Genomic DNA, 11,574 nt, shown 5'->3' with positions numbered 1-11,574 from the left:
TCACATACCATTTCTGTGAAATTCCTAGGTGCATGCGTATCATTCACCTCTCTTTGCAAGTGTATCTAAAATTTTCACCCGGATAGGTTCTGTTAGACAGGGATTCTATGATGTGATACTAAAAATTAAGCAGGCCCCCGGCTACAGTTGACCACACCAAAGGAAGCAGTGATATAACCTGCTAAAATTTTGGTATCACGTTCTAAAATGAGCTGGAAAAACAGATGGACGGCGTGGATTTATAAAAAACTCATCAATGTTGTCCCTACATGGTAAGGATAGTTGCCACTAAAATATTACCCGGATAAGACCTAATCCGCTCCCGTTGCTTTCGGCCATCCAGCCACGGGCGCTCAGAAGAGTAAAGACAGGATTTGGATTGCGTGGTGCAGCACACAGCACTGACGTCAGTGCTGGAATGGCTCCATCGGCCCACCATGATGTACGTCTTTTACGCAGTCCGATTTTCGGATTGCATGGTGGTGCCATCGACCCACTTGGTGTGTTGACGTCACCAAGTTTTGTGGGCCAACAACGATGTATATTATAGGAAGATCCGAGCCCCTAATAAACCCAAGGGTAAGCCTCAAACTAATTCAACCAAGTATATGAATAACCAAGGCGATGCTCGTCCGACCTGATGCAAGCGTCCCCGAAGAAGTCGTGCGCTACGAGGGTGCTCTTAGATATGAAGGTGCTCTTGCTCCGAAGAAGCACGTCGGAGTGGCTTGGGTATTCCGATCGGAGCGGTAAGCTACCTTCTGACGGAAGACGAACAATCCGACCACTGACATCAATTGCACGATGTCCGACCCGATAAGATAAATCCGGCACCTTGCCTTGGACCTCAAAGAGAAGGTTTCCAGAGCGCCGAGCCGAGGCGACATATGAAGGCGGGCATTCCGTTTGCCGGAATCGGAAACTACCCTAACTAAACGTGACCAGTTACTTCGCTCCCAGATACGCATTATCCGCATGATATGCTACGTGATCCATGGATTGTGTACAATATCTCCACAATCTTAGAATCCCGCTGATTGGGTGAGTCGTGTCGATAATAACGGACCCAGATCGTCCTATCGTCAGGTATAAATACACTACGACTCCACTACTATGGGTACGCAACATTCTGACATTCTCCACTACTCTCCACTTAGACCCAGGTTCCCTTGACCTGACTTAGGCATCGGAGGGTCCCCCGGCTTAGCCAGGGTCACCTTTGCCTGTTCTCATTGTGTAGGATTAAGACGCTGAAGTGGTCCATGGTTCGGGAGACTGAGGGGAGTGTCGTTCAGATTTTGACATCAACAATTATTATTTTAATTGTAGGTTATTTTAAAGATGATTGGTCCGGGATTAGGAGGGTTTTTTTTTTGTTTTTTTGTTTTTTTACAACAATGGCCCCACTAAATCACGGTTTTCACATTCTCTCTCTAAACCTTTGTTATTTTTAGCCCTAGAGCACTTTTTATATTTTTCAGGACAACAATACCCTTTTACCCCGCCAGCTTCTCCATGTACCGGAGGCAAGTACGAATTTTTGAAAATGAGAGTGTAGGCCCCGCTAAAACAAAGATTTGGCTCACTCAATGGCCAATATTATCTGTTCATTTTAATAGTGAGATCAACGAGCCAAAAACAAGATGCTTATATTAGTGTAGACGCTAAAGGGCAAATTTTTGAAGGGGATGGGAGATTGACTCTCCTTTCCACTGATTGATTCACTCAAGGGCTTTTGTTTGGAGGTAAATAGGTGTTATATTTTACCAAAGTTGTCACTAACCAATTATTATGATCCTCCAGTCACTTAGATCCTAAAAAAGTTCTGTTGAGACTTAAAAGGGATTTGAGAAGTTTTTTTTATTATAAAGGGTTGCTAATTCCATATACGTGTAGTGTCATACACATTCACACGTGGAATGATGTTCACATATGAAATATGTGTGAGATCAGATATTTACATGAGGTTTTAAATAATTCTAAGATATTTTTTTCTAGAATAATCAAACAATTTTACTATTAATATAGGACACAAATAACAAGGTAAGTTGACAGTTAGATTCTTATTTTTCTAGCCATTTATGTTTTTGACATATCCGCGCCTGGCGTAATCATGCCTACTCACACATGTGCATAACTATTCATTGACTTAAATGGGAGTCTTCTTGTGGATGAGATCCACACCATCCAGGTGTGCTGCTTCATGTTAGCCCTTGACCCCGAACAGTACAATGATCAAAGTAGCTTGGTTATTTTTCTTAAAAAAAAATATACCATGTCTTACTGAAAAGAGTCATGTGTAGACCATCTTCTTTAACTCTCACTTTGTGGGTTGTCGATCGAATCTTCTAATCTCAAGGTCTTTTTGGATACCATTTTTTTTTGCTACAATACATTTGGGAAAAAGATCCCATGGTGATTAAGTGTAGAAGAAAATGGGTCCCATGGAGACACTTTCATCAGTTGTACCCTATTGTTAAGCCAATGTTCCAAAAATCAGCTTGAACCATAATTAGGAGGGCAACACCACATAATGAAAAAGGAGGAGATGCCCACCATAGGTCATAGGTTTGTGTGTACACCCCACCTAATTAAGGGAAATCCAAAAAATGAGAATATTACATGACTCATGAAGGCCACAGCATATGATTTGTAGGTTTTTATGCATAATTACTTTACACTCTTTCATGTCGTGTGACCGACCTGGGTTTTCATTGGATGGAATTTTTGAGTGTTTTATTTTCGTGTTGGCATGCATCTGATGAGCAGTTTAGGTGGCCCACACACATCACAGTACATCCACTGCACACTCAATTATAATGTATATTTATTGGTGCTTCAGTTTCCAATTTATATCATGTGGCAAGTGCGGGCGTGCCATAATTGAATTTGTGGCTCAATTCAAACTAAACAACTATGACCCCATGCGTCAAGATAGGTAGATATGTAGTATGTGAACAAGATCGAATGAGATCAGTCACCTATTCAGCCACTCACACAGTATGTAAAAGGATTAGGCGATATTTAAATGGCACGGTTCGTCCTTTGATGATGGGTTGCACCTTTGCCTTTTGTACAAAAGTACTTTTCAATACAGATAAAAGAAAAACAGGAAATAAAACCTTATAGTCGGTTGTAAAGAGCAGCTGTAAAACACATGCCTAGATGGAGAACGGAATCCAACATATGAGCGTAGACCCAAATTATAGTTAAGATGATCAACTACTTGATTAACACTACGGATTACACTAACGAATGTAAATAACAAGCAAAAAGTAAAGGATTAGATTAAAGAATGTAATTGATTGACAAAAAAGCAGAGTGATTATCAACCTTGACCTTAGATGCCGATGACAACCTCAGATACTGATCCCGACCTCGGATGACAACCTCAACCTCAAATATTGACCTCGATCTCAAACAACGACCTCAAGCTCAGGATGGAAATATTTGAGAGAATCTCCTGCCGTATATGAGCAGAACTACTTAACAAGATCCTAACTAAAGATCACGCCAATTAAAGTATAAATCGGAGAAATACTCGAGAATAGATTCTAACTACAATATGGTCCCCTCTAAGCAAAAGGTAAAGGATTACACTAAAGAATGTAATTGACTGGCAAAAAAGCAGAGTGATTATCAACCCTGACCTCAGATGCCAACCACAACTTCAAATATTGATCCCAACCTCAGATGACAACCTCAACCTCAAATACTGACCTCGATCTCAAACACCGACCTCAAGCTCGGGATGGAAATATCTGAGAGAATCTTGAATTGTATATGAGCAGAACTACCCAGCAAAATCCTAACCAAAGATCACACCAATTGAGGCATAATCGGAGAAATACTCGAGAATAGATTCTAATTACAATATGGGCTCCACTAGCCTATTTCACTGATCTACTCATATACATAAAGTTGCCTGGTAAAGTTTATAAATACATCACCCTACCTAAGGGAAATGTATGCACAACGATCCTGACTCTAGCCACTCCAACTTTGGGTTTATTTACCTGACTTAGGCATCGAAGTGTCCCTATGTAAGACCCATAACACTGTGAGACCGACCGTACGCTTCAACATCCGCACCAGTGTGTTCCTGGCGGACTACATCAACAAGTTTTGATTGCGACCTTATTTTAGTATGCAACACCCCGAGACTTGCACCTTAACAACCGTGCGGGTGTTACGATTCCAACGCTGCATGGCATGCCCCATTGTGATCCCTAAATTAGAAGTTCCAGTTTGGGCATGATCCGAGGTTAGCCTTGCAACACACGCGGGCCCCACTTGCACAAATCCCAAAGTTGTTCAATCAATCAATCCATTAATTAAGTCATCCATCATTCATGTTTCTCTCCCCATAAGTTAAACAAGCCCATACCTTGCTCATGCACTTAGAAACCCCACCCAAGTGATCTACACTAGATGACCTTGAAACTTTTGTCATATGGACCACGTCACTCCTGCAGTCGTAATGATGAAAATCTTACATCAATCCGACGCTTCATTAGTGAGATATGACCCATCGAATCCATGATCCAAATTGTGTATCTTGTAACACAAGAAACCTTTATTGTGCTAGGCCCATTAGACTTGAGCCCATGTGAGCCTAAAGCCCACTTTCTAAAACATGAAAATGATCACAAGATGGGACAATCACTAAATGCCAAATGAATATCTAGCACACATGAGATAATATATTATAATACAAAAATGGGTTCTATCCTAAAATCAATCATTAACCCTCTCCCCATGCATTAGAAACTAATCATGGCCCATGTCCACCTCATCCTACACATGCATCGAATGCATATCTTGTTTTGTGTTATATTACTTCAAACAACCAAATAAACTACTCTATCTCATCATCCACCATGTATTACATACAACCCACAATCCTTATCCATCCACTAGCCAATGTGTGCTTAGATTTCTTTTATCATGACCAATGCATGCTTAGCACCATCCCGCCTATCCATCCACTACCTATAACATATATACACCACGTTTCACCTCACTTTTAGCACCAATAAAATCCCATAAACTTGCCACATCATCTTGCCACCTCAACCCCAATTCTCTAAATAAGAGTAGGAGCTTTCTTACCCTCATACTTTTGCTACACTTAGAAATTTCTGAGATTTTAAGATAGAGAGCGTGGGGCCAAGGTGTGACCCACCGTCAAACCTAGAAGGAGTGGACCACACATCATCATCTAGCCATCCATCCATTTGAGGTGAGTGTACACCCCCCACATTCCATCTTCCTCATCCTCCTCTTTCTTCCTTTTGTATTTTCTTGATGTATGTGAGACCCACTAGTGTGGAGCCCCTTTGTGCATGTATGGCTGGCCATGGTGGTCAGCAAGGTGGCCCATGTTAGTGTGGCCCACCATGATGTACATTATATTCTCACATTTCACATGTAATCTCATTTTCATATCTAGACAACTAATTCTAAAAATCATATAAAATCAACAATGCTAAGATCTTGACTGAAACTTGGTATAATAAGAATTGCACTATGAGATAACTCTGGATCAAAATTTGTGGCTATCTCACGGTCCAATCTTTCATAACATCAATTTTACTTGGCTACTGTCCAGCAGCACACCGATGGTTTTGATTTGCCAAAAACGGACCCATTTTTAGTCCTTTTGATTGAATTCAATAGAAAGATATATTTCGTTGAATTCATAGAAAATCTAAGTTTCTTTCCAACGGTATATAATTAGCCTCGATCGGAGTTCGGACGACTAAGATCTTGGCCTAACACCAGAATGTATCTTAGAACTTGTTGTGACTATATATTGTGGGGACCATATCTAGGATTCCAACGGTTAGATCTATTTTATATTTTTCCTTAACTTACTTAAGTTAGTTGATAATCATATATACAGTCCTTGTGATCAGATTCATTGTTTATAGAATTTGAAAAATTCTAGACCAAAAGATGCCTCTATAAGAGTAAATATTAAATTATTGTGTGTGGTCTAAATAGATCTAAGGCCCTATATGGTTGGAAACCTATATATATACTAAATGATGTATTCGCAAACCATCCATTAGCTCAGATTGCCAAACAAAAAATTTGATAATAGAGATTTGATCAATATATTTCATGTGCTACTTGATATGAATGTTGTATATATGTTGTCCATAACATCCATCCTCTTATTGACCCACTTGGGAGTTGGACCACTTGTGATTTATGTATTTTATTAGTTCATCCAATCTGGACACCCATATGCACTTTTGTGTGTCTTACTAGTGGTTTGCAAGCGTGTCTGATTATTTGTGTTTTGTACCAACTTTGGGCACCTGTCGTGGACCACACGTTGGAGATATGAGTAGACCATCACTTGGAACCTTTAACCTACACTAATGAAAAGATAAATAATATTTTAATTGGGGCAGATCAGATCGTATATCATCAGGGAGTGGATCCCAAAATGGGGCCAGGTATGGTTGTGCAGAAAATTAAAATACCTATGTTTGGCCCTACACCAAACATTATGTGTGCACAACCAATTGGTCCCCTCTTATATTTTTTAAAGTCCATATATAAGAATACCAAGGGCACCTAACTTCATGCTGAAAGGTGGTCCCCCGTGATCATGGGACATACTCAAAATTGGGCCAAAACTAATTTTGCACCGTGTTTCCTCCACATTTCTCCAAGTACCCATGTTTGGGACATCACCGTAAATTGTATATACTCAACCAATGAGGCCTACCTTATAATTTTTAAATCTCATACATAAAGCTACCTGGTGGGTATTTTCTTTCACCATATATGGACCCCACATGATCATGAATCTAACACGAAAATGGCCTAGAACCAACCTTGCGCCAAAAGTTTGTTTGATATAGAATTCATGTGGGCCACATCATTGGGGTCCACCACCTTCCTAAAGCATTTAATGTAGCATATAAACTTTGAAAATGAACTCTCAGGTCCTGGTGGCCTCAAAACCTTAGGTGGGCCATCTAGTGTGGGCTATCTTGTATGAGCCTTACCCTTCATGTAATGAGGCCCCCCCAGAATGTTTTGTAAATGGGTATAATATAATTTCTAAAATATGTAGTGGATAGATCTTGCTGCCCAGTTGTTGTCTTAAGATATGTGTGACCTTAAGCCCATTTAAATGAGGCAACACTAAGGCCTAGGTGGGCCCAACACTAAGAGAAATCGTTGGGGAGTGAGAAGCCGACCATGATAACCTTCCTTGAGCCTGTTGGGTAGGCCCATTACCTATTGGGCAGTGTGCCTTGCAAACTACCTCTAGTCAAGTGGACCACATTTAGAGATGCCTATTTTAGAATTCATAAACTGGATAATTGGGATTTTTCTTAGTTTGCTTGTATATGTAGCTAGTGGACTTAATATGATGTATGACATGAAAGATGTTAGCATGTTGTCCTTGTGTTTGAAATTGTGCATTGTTTCTAGTTAATGGTGGAATGTGTGGGTCCCACTTAGTTGTGGAATTAGATAAACACCATTGAAAGCCCTATGGTTGAAAGTCTATGCCTTTGAGTTGGCCTATTAGTTTACCAAGTAGGACTCACGCTTGACATATAGGACCGCATACCTTGCACATAGTTTAAGGTCAATATAGAAGCTACACCTTGGTGGGAAAGACCTATTAATGGTTGAGATGATGAAACGTGTGTGGTAACATGATGATGATGGGTATGATCTTAAATGATGGTGATTGTAGTATTGTTAACTTGATGGTGGCCAAGTGGTACTGATGATGAGCACAATGTTATTTATGTTTAGCATAATTTGATTGTTTTGGGACATCGTCAGTTGGCCATATGCCCAAATAGATTGGTAGCCTAGAGGCACACATGTTGTACATGTGGGTGTCCATTCGGGTCACTTCTAGTGGACCCTGCCTTGGTATATGCCTTTTATCTATTCCTTAAAAGCTATATGAGGAGCCGATGTTAGTCTAACGTGGGCTACACCACATAGACTTCTACATCTAATGGGGCCTTTCATTCAGTTCCCACTCTTTGTATATGATGTGTCAATTAGGGTTGATTATCTCATGATATGTTTGATAACATGTTAGTGTGCTTAGTCTGATAGGACCCATTGATAACATGCTTAGTATAATGGATATCATACCTGTTTATATGCCCATACGCATCATTTGTATGCCTGTTGTGGATGACAATTGATCATAGCATATGCCTTTCGACTTAAGACACTTAGAGGACTCTATATGGGATAGGGTCGCCCCACATGATCGAGCAATACACACAGTTTTGGTGCATGACTTAGATGGTATGACTCATGCATTCTGCATTTTGTGTGTCACAATCACTTTTACGACCTAGTGACATCAGGGTTGTGACCTCCACAAGCATATTGTAGATGGTCGGATTTGATACCGAAAATATCTATTCTAGCATTAGGGAGCTATAGATGTCCTTGGATGAAAGTCCCTAAACCTTTGTGGTTCTAATAGGATGCTTCAATGTCAAGACCAAGTGGATAACATGAGTGTCAGGCCCCCAGCGTAACCCCCATTCCCCGACAATTGCATAAAGATCCTAGAACAAGGGAAGTTGGCTCGTCTATTTGGAAAACCAAGTCGAGGCTCTGACAGAAAACATTGAATGCATCATGTGAATGTTAGAAAATCAACACCCTATCCCTGATGACCAATGCGCAAAATTGGGGACAGCGACCAAGCAATCTCGTCCTTCGCTTGCACCTCCCGACTCGTATGTAGCAAAAGATCGACTAGTGCAAAGCATGTGTCTCCCTACGCAAACCCGGGGAACGACTGAACTTTTCGAGTCTGATTTGTGATATAATGTGGAAATGAGAAGGCGAGTTAAAGGAAAAGCCCTAGAAGTCATAGCAGAAAATGAGGTCCCATGGGAGGCAAAGCTGAAGGAAATCAAAGATCAGCTCGGGGAAACCCAATAGGAATGCCGAGCTAAGGCCCCCGCCTATGTGGATGCCCTGCTCAAGGAAACCAAGCCCCCGTTCATCGATGACATTATGAAATCTTAACTACCATCTAGGTTCTGAATGCCCCAGTAGCCCCCTACTTGGGAGTAGGGGACCTCACTTAGCATCTAGAATCCTTCCGGGCATGGATGAAACTCCATGGTGCTTCTTGATCAGTGTTTCATAAGATGTTCTCCCTAACTTTGTCAGGAGACGCACAAAAATGGTATAGACACCTAAAGCCAAAGTCCACTAGCTCGTTCACCCATCTTAATAAGGCCTTCATTATGCAGTTCATCAGTAGAAAAGATAGGAGGAAGCCTACGACTCACCTCCCTACAATAACACAAAGAGACGACAAGCTCTTAAGGGACTACATCGTGTACTTCAACACTGAAGCAATTCAAGTGGAGAGCTACTGTCATGCCCTAAACTCGGAAACCAGGCTCATAGAATTTTCGATCGTCGAATCCGGCGCCGACAGCTTCTGTAGTGCCCCATTCTCGGCTTTCGGTACCCATACGCCGGATTTCGATCCTGGGATCCTACAAGGAGAATTTTCTAATGTACATTTATCTCATAATAAGCATAACCACAAGTTTACCTAAATCACAAAGGCAACATCATCATCACATATCTACTAAAATAAACAGTTGAATACAGTGGTGAAAGGGAAATACATATATCAAAAAAATCAAAGCTTCAGAAGACAGCTGCACACTCCAAGCTCATCGCTGCTATGACCTAACGCCACTTGCACGCATCTATCATGTATAAGCTTATAGAAAGCTTAGAGGGTGGTGTAAGTGTGTGCGTAAGATAAGTGTCAAGCATATAAATATCAAAGTAATGTAGAAACATGCTGGTAAGTCCATAAATATCATTAGCCTTATTCAGGCTATGCGATGCAAAAACATAATAAGCCAATATCATATAGTGAGGAAGCAATGTAGATCAACTATGCAAAGCGGAGACATAGTAAGCCAATGTGCCATATGCCACGGATGCAGTATGCAGTATGAATGTAATGACCAAGCTGGAGTATGAAGTCAGGATGATAGTACGTAGTATCGCAGGTTATAGGGTCCATCACAAGGGACTTCTATCCAAACCAGTCACATACCTAAATTTGGATATCTAGACTCAATGTGATAAACTCTTGATCTTAGGTTAGTCGTGCGCTCCAACTAAAATCCTGGCCATTGCGAAGGTACACAACAATTAGTTGTGCACCACCAACCCGACTGGATAGCGAATGAATGAATGAATGAGTAAAATGATGGGTATGCGACTCCTGCTCAATAAGCCCACATATCAGTACCATACATCTTTGGGATCATCACTGAGATCTAGTACACTCGACACCACCTGCTGCCCTATTAAGCTCACAACTAGGTAAGTGGAAGAGATCTCACTATCCGCTTACCAGCAGTATACCAATGCCTATCCAGCTCATCGATAGCGGACCCATTTATGAGCTGGTCAGACTCAACTTAGTATCGTCTACTCCCTCGAGCAGGTAAGGCCATACCACCTCCCAACCGACCATGACATAGTGGGAGATGCGGCCTACTGGTATTCTGCACTCGGGTGCTCATGTATCCACTCGGTCTAGATGTTAGGGTGTCCTCTGGTACCTAGAGAGTTTAAGGACTTTCACCTAGGGATATCTATGACACCCCATGTATAAAAAGATTTTCGGTGTCCCATCTATCCATCCATAATATGCCTGTAGAGGTTACGACCATGGTGTCACTAGGGTGTATGGTGGTCATATCACAAAATACGAGATGCATGAGTCATACTATCCAGTCATGCATCAAACCTGCATGTACCACGTGCTCATGTGGGGTAACTCCGCCTATCAGGGAGCCCCATAACAACTTGCCCAATGGTATATGCAATGGTCAACCACATCTCATATGAAGCATGCAGATGATGCGTATGGGTATGTGTCATGATGCTATATTATCACATACTCACAATCGGTATAGATAATCGGCCTAACAAAGGGCCTAAGGGAAGGTCACAATGTGGACATTTAACCATCATTGCCCATCAATGTACACATTTAACCAACATTGCTCCCAAGGAATGACCCACGTAGAGCCAAACATATAGTGGGCCCATGGCCTCACACAAGGGTCTAATATACATCACCATGGGCCTCACTCAATGGCCTAATACACATCACTATGGGCCTCACTCATGGGCCACATAAACATTGTAATGGGCCTTATCAAATGGGCTATATATACATCACATTGGGACCTGATATCTGGTCCTCAAATAGATCACAATGGGCCTCTTATCTGGGCCTCAAATACATCTCAATGGGCCTCTTACCTGGGCCTCAAATACATCTCAATAGGCCTCATCCAATGGGCCCTAAATACATCATAATATGCCGCATCACACGAGCCATAAATACATCACATTGGGCTTCATCATCTGTGCCTCATATACAACGCATCGGGCCTCACTCATGGGCCGCATATACATCACAATAGGCTTCGGCACATGAGCCATAAATACATCACATTGGGCCTTAACCCATGGGCCTCAAATACATCATAATGGGCCTCATATACATCA

This window comes from Magnolia sinica, chromosome 13, assembly GCF_029962835.1.
Source record: "Magnolia sinica isolate HGM2019 chromosome 13, MsV1, whole genome shotgun sequence".
NCBI classification, from domain to species: domain Eukaryota; kingdom Viridiplantae; phylum Streptophyta; class Magnoliopsida; order Magnoliales; family Magnoliaceae; genus Magnolia; species Magnolia sinica.
Note: the sequence above shows the minus strand (reverse complement) of the source record.